Source organism: Zea mays, chromosome 8 (assembly GCF_902167145.1).
Source record: "Zea mays cultivar B73 chromosome 8, Zm-B73-REFERENCE-NAM-5.0, whole genome shotgun sequence".
Lineage (NCBI taxonomy): Eukaryota > Viridiplantae > Streptophyta > Magnoliopsida > Poales > Poaceae > Zea > Zea mays.
In genome coordinates this window covers 152,421,932-152,440,028 of record NC_050103.1, presented here as the reverse complement: position 1 = coordinate 152,440,028, position 18,097 = coordinate 152,421,932, and positions in this window count along the sequence as shown.

Sequence of the window (18,097 nt, the reverse complement as noted above, 5' to 3'; positions counted from 1 at the left end):
ATGTCATAAATCTAGTTAAGAACAAATTGACTATAGGTTTGATTAATAAATTACGACAAAGGATAATTAATCTATTAATTATCTTTAATTCTATTATAGGAACAAATGATCTAAATGATCTAACTCATTAGAAAGGAAATTATGTATAAACTATCATTTTAGTTTATAAAAGCGATGACCCTTGTTATCTTTTAATTAAGAAAATATAAATAATCTATTAATCGGACATATATTTATCTTCTATTTTTATTAAAAAACATATGGTCTACATATTCTTTTAAGTTTCTATTTAATACGATTATACTTAAACATCTATAACGAACCTTATTAAATCAAAAAATGATATCTACTAAAAAGGTCATTTTAAAGTTAGAAACAAATTATCTAATTCTTTAGTAAGAAACATATGTTTATTAATATAACTATCAATTTCTTTATTAGAAAAGTATGAGCGTCTAATTAGGTTATTATTATAAAATTCTATCCTTTCGGTTTTCTCCTTTCTTTTCTAAATAGAATTTATACGTATAACTAAAAATTGTTTATAATTCTTCTAGCATTAATATTCTAAGAATTAATTGTAAATTAATAAATGAGACTTTTAATAACATATTCATGGTTATTATGACATAGATAAATATTTTACTAATTCAAAGTAATTAAGTGCTATACTTATGAATACATTAATTATGAATAGTAAAATCTATTTTTTCATTTGACCGGAAATACGTGGCTTAATTCCTATTTCAATTTCTCATATCACTAAAATTACACTCATATCAATACTAACCAATTATCGCTCCACACACTAAAGCGAAATCAATTATAAACATTTTTAGTATGAAAATCACTGAAGTAGTGAATATTGACCATGTTCATTTTTAGAATTATAAAATCATACGTATATTCAAAGTAGTGTCGCGGGGTCGATTTCGGCTACACGTATACATCGAAATCTAAAATCATACACGTGAATCGCCAAATCGCATCATCATAATATTACAACGATAATTCACAAGATCCATAAATAAATTCAAAACATGATTTAGAAAATAAATATTTTGAGGTTATCTTCAACCTTGGGTTAGCTCATGTGCGTCGACGAGCAGGGAGCGGGACAGGGGGTTCGACGGCAGGGGAACGGACGCGAGTTCCAGCCGGGGTGCTACGTGGACGGCGAAGCTCCGGTGGGGAACGCAGATGGTGAGAACGAACTCCGGTGAGGCTCCACGGACTCCGGCGACGACGGTGACGATCGGTTTGGTCGACGACGAGCTCGGGAATGGGGAGAGCGCACGAGAGAGAGGGAGAGCTCGGGGTGGAGGAGGGAGTCTGGCTGTGGGAGGGAGAAGAGAGGAGCTCGGCCATATTTATAGAGAGGGAGGGGAGAGGAAGAGATGCCGGCCATGGCTTCAAGGTGGTCATCAATGGCGTTCACGGAGCTTGAATGGAGGGAGAGAAATAGACGAGTTGAATCTCCAATAACTCAAAGACGAACGGTCGGTGGGGTCGCTTGGACTTCGGGCGCGGGCGGGACTCGGTATCCTGGCGCGTCGGTCCTCTTGGCTGGTCGGCGTGGGCGTGTCGGGCCTTGGGCGGCACGAGCTCGGTCCTTGGCGGTGCGTGGTTCGGTGCACGGGTGGTGCGTAGGAGCTGCGCGTGGTCGGGTCGCGGGCGTCGGGCGGCTGGAGCGCGGGGTCGCGGTTGGGCAGCGCGCACGGGTGCGAGGTCGGGGCAGGGGCTCGGCGTGCGTCCGGCAGCTGGGCGCGGTTGCCTGGGCTGCAGGGGCGCTCGGGGTGGCGCGGCTGGAGCTCGTCGGGTGAGCAGGGCGTCGAGGCAAGGCGACCTGGCGCCTAGCGCGCGAGCAGGGAAGGCCGAGAGAGGGAAGGGAAGGAGAGAGGAGAGAGAAGAGAGGAGAGAGCAGGAGTTTAGGGGGCGGCGGCGGCTGCTAGCAGGGAGGCGGCGGCTAGGTCAAGGGGGCGCGGCTAATAGGCCATAGTGGGCCGGCTAGAGTTAGATTAGGTTTTTTTTCTTTCTTTCTTTTTCCTTTTCTAATTTTGACATACCTATTCAAATAATCATAAAATTCATAATAATCAAACCAAAATTATTTATAAATAAAATATTAATTCTTGGACTAATATTTATTATATTATTTATGTGAATTTTCATTTAAGAAGAAATGATATTCAATATTCAAAATCAATCATGAGCATTCAAAAATCATTCCAAAGGCAAATAAATAACGAACACTTAAGAGAAAATTAATTATCATAAATATCATTATTAACTAAATGTATTATTTTTATTTAATGATTTTTATAGTGTTACAAGTCGCGACAACGTATTTCCACATGTGATATTGATGTTATTGTTAGCTAAAATAATAGCATCATTACACATGCGATTTTATCTCATAGCTGGTAGGATAGTTGTATATGTCAACAGCCGGGTAAAAAACAAAAGAATTTGGCACAATATTGTCGTTGTTTAGTCTTCTAAGTAATTAGTTTTATAATTACACTATATTTAATACCGGTAGTTGGCGTTCAGATGTTCGATGTGACACATTCTAAATTCTAGTTAGGAAAACCAAGCACCCCAGTCGAACCTTCACCAACTCCACCCTCAATACACACCATACGTAGCAATATAATTGTAATCCGATCGAATACGGACGGATATTACTCGTACCATATTTGTTTTCATTTTTACTCTTTAGATTCGGATCAGATACATATATTGTTGGGGCCTTCTTCCTCTGAAGGTCCTGAAAGGAAAATTGGATTAACCATTTTCTATAATTAATTTTAGTGGTTGACGACCAACACAAACACATAGACTAACTAGTTTGTCTAGAATTTATCTATTACAGGTGCATAAGTTTCAACACAAACCAAGAAAAAATCAAGATAGGGACACAATTAAAATGGAGCAAGACTTAGAGTATGCTGGAAAATGGTGCACCGGACACTGTCCGGTGCGCCAGCCAACGTTCTCCGAACCAACCACTCTCGAGAAAATCCAAGGCAGCCTCCGCTATAATTCACTGGACTGTCTGGTGAGCCAGCGGGGCAATGGCTCCCTGCGCGACCAACGGTCGACTCCGCATAGTGTACAGTAATGAACAATGCCGCGCATAAGTCAGAGCAGCAAAGTCAGAGGTCACCGAACTGTCCGGTGTGGCACCGGACTGTCCGGTGCAACAAGACGACAAGGCGCTCCAACGGTCAACTGCTCCGAACCCTAACTGTTGCGTTGACGTGGCGCGCATCGGATAGTGCACAGTGACTGTCCGATGGCGCACCGGACTGTCCGGTGCGCCCATCGCCATCAGAAATCAGCCAACAGATAGAAGTGGTTGGGAGGCTATAAATACCCTCCAACCACCTCACTCACTCCCATCCAAGCCTTCTGAAATCTTTATTCATTGCAAGAGCAAAAGCCCAACACTCCAAGACACCATCAAAGAAATCAATCCACAAAAAGTCCCCAAAATCAACTCTAGTTCATTAGGGATTGTGAGAGGATCAATTGTGTTCTTTTGTTGCTCTTGTCGCTTGGTTTGGCCTTTTTCTTTTTCCCTTCTTATTCTCAAGAGACTTGTGATCGAAGCAAGAGACACTAAGTGTGTGGTGGTCCTTGTGGGATCTAAGTGACCCGTGAGATTAAAGAAAAGGCTCACTCGGTCTAAGTGACCGTTTGAGAGAGGGAAAGGGTTGAAATAGACCCGGTCTTTCTGACCTCCTCAACGGGGACTAGGTTCTTTGAAACCGAACCTCGGTAAAACAAATCATTGTGTTCACTCGCTTTGATTATTGTTTGATTTGTTTTTCCTCTCTAACGTTTCCTTGCTAATATTGATTTGAGTTGGCTCCCATACGTCATCTGCATTCTTTGAGCAACTCTTAGCAAAAGAAACATTCTTTTGACTTGAATTTAATTCTAACGCTAACATCGGCCTTAGTGTGTGTTTAAGTATATAAATTTCAGGTTTCGCCTATTCACCTCATCTAGGCGACTTTCAATTGGTATCAGAGCCAGTGCTTCATTAAGAGCCTAACCAACTCGAACTAATGTCTGGAGATCATGCCAAGAGGGAGATCGTGACCGGCGAAAAGCCCGCGGGCTCGGGGAGGACTCTCTCAAGGGAGTCTGGAACAAGTATAAGGAGGAATCCTCTTCCTCCATCAAGACACATCAGAGAGGGGACAAGAAAAAGAAAAAGATGAAGAAAGTGGTCTACTACGAGACCGACTCTTCGTCACCCTCCACGTCCGGCACCGAGTCGTCGACTACTTCTAAGCGCCATGAGCGCAAGAAGTATAGTAAGATGCCCATACGCTATCCCCGTATTTCAAAGCGCACTCCATTACTTTCCGTACCCCTAGGGAAACCACCATATTTTGATGGTGAAGATTATTGCATATGGAGTGATAAAATGGGGCATCATCTAACCTCACTCCACGAAAGTATTTGGGATATTGTTGAGTTTGGAGCGCAGGCACCAAAGGTGGGGGACGAGGACTACGACTCAGACGAAGCCACCCAAATTAGGCACTTTAAGTCCCAAGCAACTTCTATACTCCTCGCCTCTTTATGTCGAGAGGAGTATAACAAGGTGCAAGGGTTAAAGAACGTCAAAGAAATTTGGGACGTCCTCAAAACTGCGCACGAAGGGGACGAGGTGACCAAGATCACCAAGCGCGAAACGATCGAGGGAGAACTCAGTCGATTAGTCCTCAACAAAGGAGAAGAGCCACAAGCCATGTACCACCGGCTCAAGACAATGGTGAACCAAGTGCGCAACCTCGGGAGCACCAAATGGGATGACCATGAAATGGTCAAGGTTATTCTAAGATCCCTTGTTTTTCGTAATCCTACTCAAGTATAATTAATACGTGGGGATCCTAGATACAAACAGATGTCTCCCGAGGAGGTTATTAGCAAGTTTGTGAGCTTTGAAATAATGATCAAAGACTCCAAACATATTGTCAACTTGGAGCAAGGTGCCACCTCTACACCCGAGGTGCAACCCATCGCATTCAAAGCGACGGAAGAAAAGAAGGTGGAGTCTACACCAAGTAGGCTTCCAATCGACGCCTCCAAGCTCGACAATGAGGAGATAGCGCTCATCATCAAGAGCTTCCGCCAAATCCTCAAGCAAAGGAGGGGGAAGGATTACAAGCCCCACTCCAAGAGGGTGTGCTACCGGTGTGGTAAGTCCGGCCATTTCTTAGCTAAATGTACAATCTCTAGTGAAAGTGATAGGGACGAAGACAAGAAGGGGAAGAAGAAGGAGAAGAATAGATACTACACTAAGAAGGGCGGCGATACGCACATGTGCCGAGAATGGAACTCCGACGAGAGCTCCACCGACTCCTCCTCCGACGAGTACGCCGCCAACATCGCCGTCAACAAAGGCCTCCTCTTCCCCAACGTCGGCCACAAGTGTCTCATGGCTAAGGACGGCAAGAAGAAGAAGGTACACTCTAGAGCCAACCCCAAATATACTACATCTAGTGATGAGGGTAGCTCTAGCGATAATGAGGATGATTTACTTTCTCTCTTTGCCAACCTTAGCATGGAACAAAAGAAAAAATTGAATAAATTAATTGAGACCATTAACGAGAAGGATGATCTCTTGGAATGCCAAGAGGACTTGCTCATTAAAGAAAATAAAAAATTTGTTAAGTTGAAAAATGCTTATGCTCAGCAAATAGAAAAATGTGAAAACTTATCTAAGGAGCTTAGAATTTGTCATGATTCAATTTCAAGTCTTAGAACTGAGAATGCTAGTTTAGTTTCTAAGATTGAAAAGTTGAATGTTTGCAATGAGTCAATTTCTAGTCTTAAAATTGAGAATGATAATTTAAATGCTAGGATTGAGAAATTGAGTATTTGCAAAGCATCTACATCTACTGTTGAAAATGTTACAATTTGTACTAGATGTAAAGACATTAATGTTGAAGCTATGGATGATCACCTTGTCATGATTAAACAACAAAATGATCACATAGCTAAATTAACTGCTTGCCGAGCATGAATCAGAAAATGAAAAATTTAAATTCGCTCGTAGTATGCTTTATAATGGGAGACGTGGCATTAAGGATGGCATTGGGTTCCAACAAGGGAGCAAATCCAATGTCAAGCTTAATGCCCCCAAGAAATTGTCTATTTTGTGAAGGGCAAGGCTCCCATGGTTCAGGATAGTGTGGGCTACATTTTATATCCTGCAAACTATCTTGAGCACAAAATCAGAAAAATTCATGCTAAGGAACATCACAATGTTTCTCATCATGCTTTTATGTATAAAAAATGAGGCTTCTAGTTCAAGGCATTCCACTCATGTTAAAATGCCTAAAAAGAAAATTCCTAATGCGTCAAATGAACATAACATTTCATTTAAATCTTTTGATGCATCTTATGTTTTAACTAACAAATCAGGCAAAGTAGTTGCCAAATATGTTGGGGGCAAATACAAGAGTCCAAAGACTTGTGTTTGGGTACCCAAGGTGCTTGTTTCTAATGTCAAAGGACCCAAGACCGTTTGGGCACCTAAGAACAAGGCCTAAATTTGTTTTGTAGGTTTATGCATCCAGTGGATCAAGTTGGATAATCGATAGCGGGTGCACAAACCACATGACAGGAGAGAAAAGGATGTTCTCCTCATATGAGAAAAATGATGATCCCCAAAGAGCTATTACATTCGGGGATGGAAATCAAGGACTGGTCAAAGGTTTGGGTAAAATAGCTATATCCCCTGGCCATTCTATTTCCAATGTTTTTCTCGTAGATTCTTTAGATGACAACTTGCTTTATCTTTCTCAATTATGCAAAATGGCTACAACTGTCTATTTACTGATGTAGGTGTTACTGTCTTTAGAAGAAGTGATGATTCAGTAGCATTTAAGGGAGTGCTAGATGATCAGCTATACTTAGTTGATTTTAATGATAACCAAGCTAAACTAGACACTTGCTTAATTGTAAGACTAACATGGGTTGGCTTTGGCATCGCCGACTTGCCCACGTTGGGATGAAGAATCGCCACAAACTTCTAAAGGGACAACACATTTTAGGACTAACCAATGTTCATTTTGAGAAAGACATGATTTGTAGCGCTTGTCAAGCAGGGAAGCAAGTTGGATTCTATCATCCACACAAAAACATCATGACAACGGACATGCCACTTGAACTACTCCACATGGACCTATTCGGCTCGATCGCTTACATAAGCATCGACGGGAGTAAGTATTGTCTAGTTATTATGGATGATTATTCTCGCTTCACTTGGGTATTCTTTTTGCAAGAAAATCTCAAACCCAAGAGACCCTAAAGAGATTCTTAAGACATGCTCAAAATGAGTTCGGATTAAGGATCAAAAAGATAAGAAGCGATAATGGGACGGAGTTCAAGAACTCTCAAATTGAAGGATTTCTTGAGGAGGAGGGCATCAAGCATGAGTTCTCTTCTCCCTACACACCTCAACAAAATGGTGTAGTGGAGAGGAAGAATAGAACTCTACTGGACATGGCAAGGACCATGCTTGATGAAAACAATACTTCGGACCGGTTTTGGGCGGAAGCAATCAACATCGCTTGCTACTCCATCAACCGGCTCTACCTTCACCGAATCCTCAAGAAAACATCATATTAACTCCTCACTGGTAAAAAGCCCAATGTTTCATATTTTAGAGTCTTTGGGAGCAAATGCTTTATTCTTATTAAAAGAGGTACAAGTTCTAAATTTTCTCCTAAAGTTGTAGAAGACTTTTTACTTGGTTATGACTCAAACACAAGGGCATATAGAGTCTTCAACATATCCACTAGATTAGTTGAAGTTTCTTGTGACATTATGTTTGATGAGACTAATGGCTCCCAAGTGGAGCAAGTTGATCTTGATGAACTAGATGATGAAGAGGCTCCGTGCGTCGCACTAAGGAACATGTCCATTGGGGATGTGTGTCCTAAGGAATCCGAAGAGCCTCCACAGGCACAAGATCAACCATCATCTTCCATGCAAGCATCTCAACCAACTCAAGACGAGGATCAGGCTCAAGATGATGAAAATGAAGATCAAGATCAAGAGGATGAGCCACCTCAAGAGGAGGACATGGATCAAGGGGGAGATGAAGATGATCAAGACAAGGAAGATGATAAAGAAATAAGGGACCAAAGACTGTCACACCCAAGAGTCCATCAAGCAATTCAACGAGATCACCCCGTCAACTCCATCCTTGGTGACATTTATAAGGGCGTAACCACTAGATCTCGAGTTGCTCATTTCTGTGAACATTACTCTTTTGTGTCTTCTATTGAGCCATACAGGATAGAGGATGCATTAAGAGATCCAGATTGGGTGGTGGCAATGCAAGAGCAGCTCAACAACTTCACGAGGAATGAGGTATGGCATTTAGTTCCACGTCCTAATCAAAATGTTGTAGGTACCTAGTGGGTATTCCGCAACAAGCAAGATGAGCATGGTGTGGTGACAAGGAACAAAGGCCGACTTGTGGCAAAGGGATATTCACAAGTCGAAGGTTTGGATTTCGATGAAACTTATGCACCTGTAGCTAGGCTTGAGTCAATTCGTATATTACTTGCCTATGCTACTTACCATGGCTTTAAGCTTTATCAAATGGACGTGAAAAGTGCCTTCCTCAATGGGCGTATCAAGGAAGAGGTCTATGTTGAGCAACCTCCCGACTTCGAAGATAGTGAGTACCCTAACCATGTGTATAAGCTCTCTGTAAGGCCCAAAATCTGTATAAGAAAATAATAAAATAAATATATGAAGACATAAAATAGCAAATTCAGATATCTCAAATTAAACTCGAGTATTGAAAATTGAGGACTGGATTTTGATAACAAAGAATTATCTTAGAAAAGAAGTAATAGAAAAGTTCTCTATTCAACTAAATGATGATGCATATCATTAAATGATGCACCATAAGCATTTATTTGCATGAATAGTTAATTTTGAAGTAACTTTAAGTTCTTGTCCCACAATCAAAATACTATTTTCCTAAAATGAAAGAAACAATATGAGTGTGCTTCATATTTCAAACATTTATCAAACAAATAAATTAATTAGAATAAATAGATTCTATTATATCATGATTGATTTTAGTGGGTATTAAATTTGAAATCTTAAACCTTATCTTAGACTGGAATTAGAATTTTGTAATGTCAAAAAGGAATAATATGGGAATATAGTAATGTGAGGAGAATTGGATTTTAACCCAAAGGTACAATGTTAGAATTTGAGAAAAGAGAAGAAAAATACTAAACAAATGAGGTAAAATAAAATATATAAATGAGAATATATCTCTTTACACTAATATTTGAATTTGGTACATTCTGATCCATGGTGAGACTCAAAACAACATTTAAATTTAGATTTGAAAATCACGAGATTGAAAATAGAAAAAAGAGAAAGAAGGGAAAAGAGAAATATCATATTGTAACACCCCTGGTGTTACTATAACTAAAACTTGAGCATGGCATCATGAGCATTGGCATTGCATATGTTTGACACACCTAGAGTGCATTCACTAGGCAAAAATTTCAAACAAGTTGTATTGTTTTGATGTTTTACAACTAGGACCCTGGATAGGAAGCTTTAACCCTAAACAGGGATTAAAGGGGTAAAACTTAACCCAAGTTAAGAAAACCTAAAAGCTTTAGGGTAAAAGTCATAAAATGACCCTAAGAATAAACTTGAATCACTTTTATACCCCTGGGATACCAGAAACCCTAATTGGAACCCTGGAAAACCCTAAAACCAAACCCTAGGGGCTTATGTGTAAAATTAGTCCACTTTTGGGCTAAAGTGTAAAAACCAAGTCAAATAGGTTTCTTAAGTCCTTTGGTTCACAAATGTGTGGACTTGTAAGCCAAATATTGAGTTTTGGACTTAAATGTAAAATGGACCTCAATTAGGTTCTATTCTAAGTCTGAAAAACAGAGAATTGGCTCCACTTTGGGGCTTTGTAACTTTCAAAGCATAGGGTTTTTGCCCTAGGTCACCACATCAAAATTGTAGACCAATCATAGGAGAACAACTTTGTTTAAGGATTCAAGCCATGATCTTATGAAAAATGTGGAGAAAATCTCAACCCAAGTTGGACTATCAGTCTGGATCTGTCTGAATATCAGACTAACAGATTCATGCCCAGAACTTCAAGCCCAATTTCAAACCAGATTCAGTGACTTTTTGTGACAACACCATGTAGCAAAGTTGTAGCTGGTATGTAGCACTACAACTTTGATGCAGAGACTTGGACCTGTTGTCACATGAACTTGGAAGAAAACTTGGCTCCAAAATGCGCTGTCAGGTTCATCTGACTGAAACTTGTGATGGTACAGTAGCTTGGATTGGATCAGACTGCCAGCGCGGAACTCTCACCGCCGACGATACCTCCGCCGTGATTCGTGTCGTTGCCGGCCCGACTTGTGCACGGGATGGGCAGATAAGGGCGCACGGTAAAAGATCTTCGCCGACGGTGAGCTGGCGATCACTCCAGTGACCTCCGTGGCCCTCTCTCCCCCTTTGCGGCTGAACAGATTAACTCGCCGGTGACCGCCGCTTCCTGGCTGTGTGCCGCGTGTCCAAGCCTATCCACCGCGTCGCCATGACTCCCTGTACCCGTCCCATCGTCGACGGGGAGGTTGCCACGGCGGTGGACACGAATTCACCGCGCAAGCTTCTTCCCCATCCCCGGCCGCCGCGCGTCCTCCTCAAAATTCACGGCCACCGTTTTACTCTCCCTATAAATTGAGTCCATGACTAGCTCCGTAAGGTCCTAAGCTTACCAGCCACCGTTAATCAGCCACAATCATCCACTCGTGTGCTCGAATTCGGAGTTTCCCCCAAATCCGATTTCCGCCACCGTGAAACCAAGCTCACCGTCGCCAGCCATACTCTGGTCAGTTTCCGTCTTCTGCTCCCTTGTTTAAGCATTCACATACATCGGTGATACTTGCCAACCCATCGAATTGAACTAAGAGCCCTCTGGTCGCCGGGAACACGACCGTATAGTCGCCATACTCACGGCCATCGTGGCCAGAGCTCCATAGTTGACCAATAGCGCAATTAAGTTGGGGGAAATGGTTAGGCTAGCCCCAATTTCATGTCCGCCGCTCGGAGAACCCAGCCGTAGCCCCAATCGGCCGGTCCAGGACCTCGCCGGAGCGCAGCCGTGCGTGAACGGCGTCGAGGTCGTGTCGGGTGAAGAAATAGAACTTCAGGGGCGTTTCTGCAAATTGTCAGTGACTGTGTAAAATAGTGATTGGGCTCGTTCGCAGTTAGTTAAAACCCGAAGGGCCCCTGTGCAAAGCCGCCAGCGCGGGCGCGCGCGGGCGCCTTTCTGCCTTAGCTGGGCCGCCTGGGCTGGATTCGGCCCAGCGCTGTTCAATTGTTTTTCTTTTTCTTTTATCTCCAGAGCCAAAACAATTATAGAAAAATGTAGAAAAATGCTAAAATTGTGAAACTAATTTTCCTAGGCTTGTTATTTTCCCTAGAATTTAATAAAAATAGATTTGTGATTTTTAGTGGAAATAAGAAATTTTAGGGTATTTAAAGTAGTTAAAGGTATTAGTTATGGATTTTTAGAAAATAATTGGTAAGTCCAATAATTCCTAAACTTTTTATGGGAACTTAAAACATTATTTAGAAGCCTTGGGTAGAATTTGAATTGTTTTGGACCTTGTTTGATCACCAAACCCCAAAACACCCCCCCTGCCCTATGAACTCCTTTACCGACTCTGGAAACCCTAAGTTCCCGGAACTCCGTGAAGGAAAGTTGTATTCAAGACATAGATAATAAGTTTATATTATCTTTGCATCCTCATGAGCATCCCATGGCATCCATTCTTATACCTATGTATGGTTATGATTAGAACGAGAAGAAGAGATAGAAGTAACTGAAGAGGAGACACCACCACCACCTTCGGAGTCTCAGGCCGGGAATCATTTCTACTTTGATATCTGTGGATCTGAGCCTGATTCACCTGTGAACGAAGGCAAGCCCCGGTGCATGCAACCCCTTTCCTTGTGTTTTTAAATACTTTTTTGCACACTTAAGTCTAGTGAAATGTGCATTAGGTTCATAGGATTTACTTGAAACCCTTTGATGCATTGCTTTCCTTGATATCCATACCTTTATAGATACTTCTGTGAAGTATCAAAATATGATTTACAAAAATGCTTAGCCTTGCTTAGATCTTGTGGATAGAGGTTGTCCTCAATTTAACTATGGAGAGGATGGCTTCTACCTGCAAGAATAATTTCATTGGAGCAGTAGTGGGATCTTACTGCAAAGTTCCCTGTGATGCTCTTTCATCCTAAGGAACAGACACAATCCTAAGGATGGAAATACTTAAATTGAGACTTGGGTTAGGAACAGGTGATGTTCTACCCAGGTTGGTTAAGGATTAACGCATATGTAGGCGTGCTGACCGAGGACCCTTTAACTGGTCACATGCCTCGTCATGGGTAAGCCTTGCCTCGGGCAGACTAAGGCCGGAATAAGATAACACGAAATGGGCGTGGAGCGGTGGCGAGAGTAGCGTGTACCCTCCGTGGCAAGAGGCTGTACGGTGGTGTATCTGTGCTCTCGGTTTGCGTGAACCTGATCCGGTCTTAAGAACCCCGGTGGCGGGTTGACATATGCAAGGGTTAAGTGCTACATATGTCGTGTGATTGGAGATCCTCAGCTGAGTATAATCGATTCGGATCGCCGTACCTTCGCGGTTATGAAGACTTGGTCACTTCCCTGCAACCTAAAGTCAGGATGTGAACACGATGGATAAAAATGATGTTGTCTTGATGTGATGTGAAACTAGACTAGATGCAAATTGAGTCTATTAATATTTAATATGGCGTTAAAAGATTGAAAGTAAGGACTCACTTTAGTAAGCTACTTCTGCAAAAGTATAAGTTGATTTTGCTAAAGCCTCTCCTTGACTCCTATTTATCCAGCATACCCTTGAGAGTCTTTTCCTTAGTCGGGTAAGACTTGCTGAGTATTCCATACTCAGGGTTTATCCCTTTGTTGTTTTTAGGTGAGGAAGCGACAAACTTTTGTTGCTTTTGCTCCAAGGTGGTACCAAATGAGGAAAAACAAGACTGAAGTGCGGGAGGACTCGGTCCTCCACTTAGGATCTTTTGCTTATAGCTTATCGGGAGGAGTTTGTGCCTCCCTTGGTTTGTATAATATTACTACTCTGCACTCACTTTTAGTCTGGTCTGTAATAAAATAACTCAAGCTTGCTTTTAAAATAAATGTAAGTTTATGTAACTGCTTCCGCATTTCTTTATCTCCGATGTTCTGTAATGTCTGCAAGACGGGTGAAACGTTCCTGGTAAGGTAAGGAAAGATACCGAACTTGTCAAGTAGTTCAGGGGCACCTACAGGGTTGTCTGAAGTCCGTTGGACAAGGACAACTGTAGGTGGGCCTAATTACTTGGGAGGTTCCGTCACACATATAATATAAAATAAATCTATAAATGAATAACTTTGTCACATTTTGGGTATGATCAAATAGAACATTGAGTCTAAGTGCAGATGTACCACAAGGTTGTATTTAAATTTGAATTCAAATTGAATTTCGAAATAAAGAAAAATAAGAAAAGGAAAGAAAACCTAGTTGGGCTCGCTGAACTTCAGCCCACTTCTTACTCGCGCACGCGCCGACCCAGCGTCCGTGCTGATGCGCGCCTTGGCGCCCGACACTCGGGGCCCACACGTCAGCCTCGCTCTTCAGTTCTTCTCTCCTCGTGACTTACTCATGGGACCCACTTGGTGATCTCTTTCTCTTGCGCTCGCTTCTCTCGCTCCCACTGATTCGCGGGACCGCGCTGTAAGAAGCTCCATCCTCCGCGGGTGGGTGGATTGGCGGCCGCGGAATCTGTGGACGCGGGTACACCCACCTCCCCGCCATTCTGTGGATTACCCGGGCGCTGACCTCTCATCGTGCGTTCGTCGCACGGGGTGCTTGGGCCCACCTGTCAGCTGGCCGCACCGGCAATCGCGGAAGTAAGCGGACTGGCCACGCGATTCCGCCGCATTTGCGGTGATCGTTGCGCCAACGGACGAAAGCCGTAGATAAAACCCGTAGCACCACACTGATCGCGAGTCTTGAAACACCACGCCCTTCGCGGACCAGCCGTCCCTCTACTTTGTCGTGTGAACCCCAATGCAAGGGACATCGTCGTCTGCCGCCATGGACCTGTGCCTGCACCGACGATTGAAGGCATGTTTGGTGTCAGGATCGTTCATTGGCACACGTGGGTTGCGAGTGTGAAGTATTGAACTTAGTGGCACGTCTAATCGTCCGGGATTTCTCGCCGTCGACGGTGATCAGCCGCGCGCCGCGAACTCCTCCGCTCGGTACTCAATTCCCGGTAATAAGTCTACCTCCGTTCAAATTATATCCTTCGCACTAAGTACCTAGGCCGAATTTAGAAAACGGGCGCGACCGTGCGGGGATTGACTTCGCCGGACATGGCCGCCGTCGTGCGGGAGTAGCGCCACCGGCCGGCACCGTGGTGATAGGGTGGATGACCTTGTGCCGTCGAATGGGAATTGGACAGCGTAGATTAGATGTTGGGATAACGATTCGACCGCGTGAACATGGTCCGTCCGATTCCGATCCTGCGCGCTCGGATTGGTTTCAGTTGTTTAAAATCTATGTCGTAGATCTTACATCTTGTGGCTGAGACTAGATACTGGTTAGACGTCTCAGCATTCTAATCTGAACCATTCCCTCTTGATCGGACGGTCGAGAATCCTCCATACCGTTTCAGCCTCGAAATTAAACAAAAGAGCCCTCCGCTTTAGAAGTAATAAATCTGTCGTCCACGGCTTAGGAGCCTGAGTCTTGGAAATTCTTGCGAGTTAGTACCTGTCTTCTCTGGAATTTGAGGCAAAGTCCAGACAGGGAATAAAATTATAAAATCATTTATAAAATGAATTGTTAATGTAAAAATAAATGCTAAAACTTGTTTAATTCATACAAAATTCATATTAAGTCCAAATGAGTCCATTCCAGTTCCCATAATTTTGTAATATTATTGTTTATCATCTAGTGCCACTGTTTTGATATGAAAGCCACATTAAAATTAATCTCTTAATTAATCTTGTATCAAATACATAAAACCTTTGGAAATTCATAACTTCCCCCATTTAAACTCCGAATTGACTCGTTCCAGTTGCGTTAGATTCATATGGATATTTACTATGCAATAACAACACTTATTGCACCATGTCTTATTATTTTATAATTAGATCTTTATTTAACTTATGTTGGTTAGTCTTGTTAATCTGCTTATCATTATAATCTACTAGAATATGATCTATGGTCAATTTATAACTTAGATTAAAGTTGAGATAATAGAATAACCTCTCATATGGTTTACACTAACCAATTTATAATATAGTTTAATATTTTAATCACATAGATCTTCTATAAAATCTTAAGTCCTTAATCGTAACTCTGATCTTAGTAATTCTCGAACCCACGATCTCGTAGCAACGCGTAGATCATTATTATGCAGTTTGTTCTTATGTTTGGTGTGATGTAATTTTGTTTATACCATGTTTGTTTGTATTGCTACGACTAGCAGTGAGGTCACGAGGATCTGAAGATCATCCTGATACTTGGAATCTCAAGTGCAAGGCAAGTTGTGCCCTTGACCACTTTTGGTACCCAATAATGTTCTTTAATATCACTTATTCAATGCATAGGTTTAATTTTGATGGGACCCAATAGGTCACCCTAGTCTGATTATATTTTATCTTGTTTATCCCTGAATCATATGGGTAGTTATGCTATTGCTTTACATGATTTTGGGTTAATATTTCATTATATCCATGTTCCAAGTATTTTGTTATGTTATTTATGTTCATGTCAAGATCATCATTATCTTTGATTGGAACATGGAGCTTAACTTGAGAAACACGTGCCACCACAAGGATGGAATGGGACGCCCTTGGCTGACTAATTCGGAAACCTAGTGGAAGACTACCTTACCCGAAAGGGGCAAGGGCAGTAGGGGAGTTGCATGCAGGGAGGTTCTTGGGTTGATTTTGTTGCGATGGCGATCAGACCAGGGATTCTTGCAAGTGCTCTTCCCATAAACTGTAGCGGGTTTTCGGAAGCTAGTGGAACTTTGTAAAGGCCTCGTAGTGTTACCCTGTCTCGCTTCCTTGGTAGAGGTGTATGGGATTCATGACCCCTTGGCAGATGGGTAACATGACTTGTGGGTACAGGGTACAACCTCTGCAGAGTGTAAAATGGGTATACTAGCCGAGCTCACGGTCATGAGCAGCTCAAGACTCTCGCATGATTAAACTATGAAACTAAATTCAATTCGTCATTTGCATTGCATGGGATTTATTATTAATTTTGTTCTATTATTCTTATTATGGTTTGGTATCTACTTACATCTAGTAATTGCTAATAAAATTTGACCTACTTAATAAAAGAAATGCTCAGCTTTAACCCCTATTATTGATCAGCCTTACACATCACATGAACTCCCACCTTTGGTGAGTTCATGTACATTATTCCCCACAACTTGTTGAGAGATGAACATATGTGAGCTCACACTTGCTGTCTCACACCCCCACAAGAGAAGAACACGTGGTTCAAGAGGAGCCACACAACGAGGAGTTCGAGTTGATCTAGGTGGCGTCTCCCAGTCGACTTTATGGCGCCAAGGATGGACTTTAGTTCGTTTTATATTTATAATTTATTTTGTAAGACTTCCGCTATGTAATAAGTACTCTGATAATATTGTGACATTTATCTCTATATACTCTGTTATTATATGTGTTGTTTTCTTTAGCGCATATATGAGATGCACCCGGGTTTGTCCCTTAAATCCGGGTGTGACAGAAGTGGTATCAGAGGAATGTTGACTGTAGGACGAAACCTCGATAGAACTGGACATCCCTTATTTACTTACCTCTGCTACTCTGATTCTTTCTAAACTTTTCTTAATCTTTTTATTAATCTTTTCTCATCTATGTCTGCTTTACTCTGAATATTCTTACCTTTTCTTTCTAAAGACAAATGTGGATTTCACACTTTGAAATCCTGTGCCTAAAGTGACCTTTAGGAATAGGAGACCTACTCTTAGGAACAAAAACAAAACTATTTTTATAGGTAACTATACGCTTGAGTGCTTGTTCTTATGATACTTGTTTGATTTGGATCTTTGATTGAGTGTGATGAGTTGTGGAGTAAAGTCCACAATTACATCTGATCATACATATAGACATAAATAGAATTCATAAGATAACTAAACAACCTAGTTTATCCTCCATTAAAGTGTATCTATTTTAAATAGACCCCTCTTAACTTAAAGGAATCTATCTTATCATAATAGGTTCATCTCGTGTTAAAAAATTATTATCTTATCCTCTTAAACTGTTTATAAGATAAACTAGACCAACTAAAAGTACCCCCACTAGAATATATCAAATAGATCCATCTTATCTTGGAAGGTTTTCCCTTATCTTAATAGATCACTACAGGAATCCTATTGATTCCCGTCGGTCAGGGTAATTCCCGTCGGCCAGGGAGAAAACCGACGGGGATAATGTAACTCCCGTCGGCTAAAACGCAGCCGACGGGAGTTAACTTAACTCCCGTCGGCCAGAAAGTAGGCCGACGGGAGTTAACTTAACTTCCGTCGGCTAGAGTGTAGGCCGACGGGGATTACTTAACTCCCGTCGGCCAGGGAGAAAACCGACGGGGATTAACCGTTTATGAGCGCGGGTTCGCCCGCGCGGACGCATTCTGTCTGTCTGTCTTCCCCAAGCCCAAGAGCTCCGCCGCCGCGCCCAAGACCCGCCGCCGCCATCGCCTAGAGCTCCGCCGCCGCCGCGCCCAAGACCCGCCGCCGCGCCTCCCCACCGCGCCTCCCACCGCCGTCGCCCCGACCCCGCGCGGCCCCAGCAGCCCCCGCCCCAGCCCCGTCCGCCGCCGCCCCTGCCCCATCCACCGCCGCCGCCGCGACTCCCGTACCGGCCCGGCGCCGCCCCTAACGGCCGGCCGACCACCACGCCGCCCCAGCCTCCTCCGCCGCC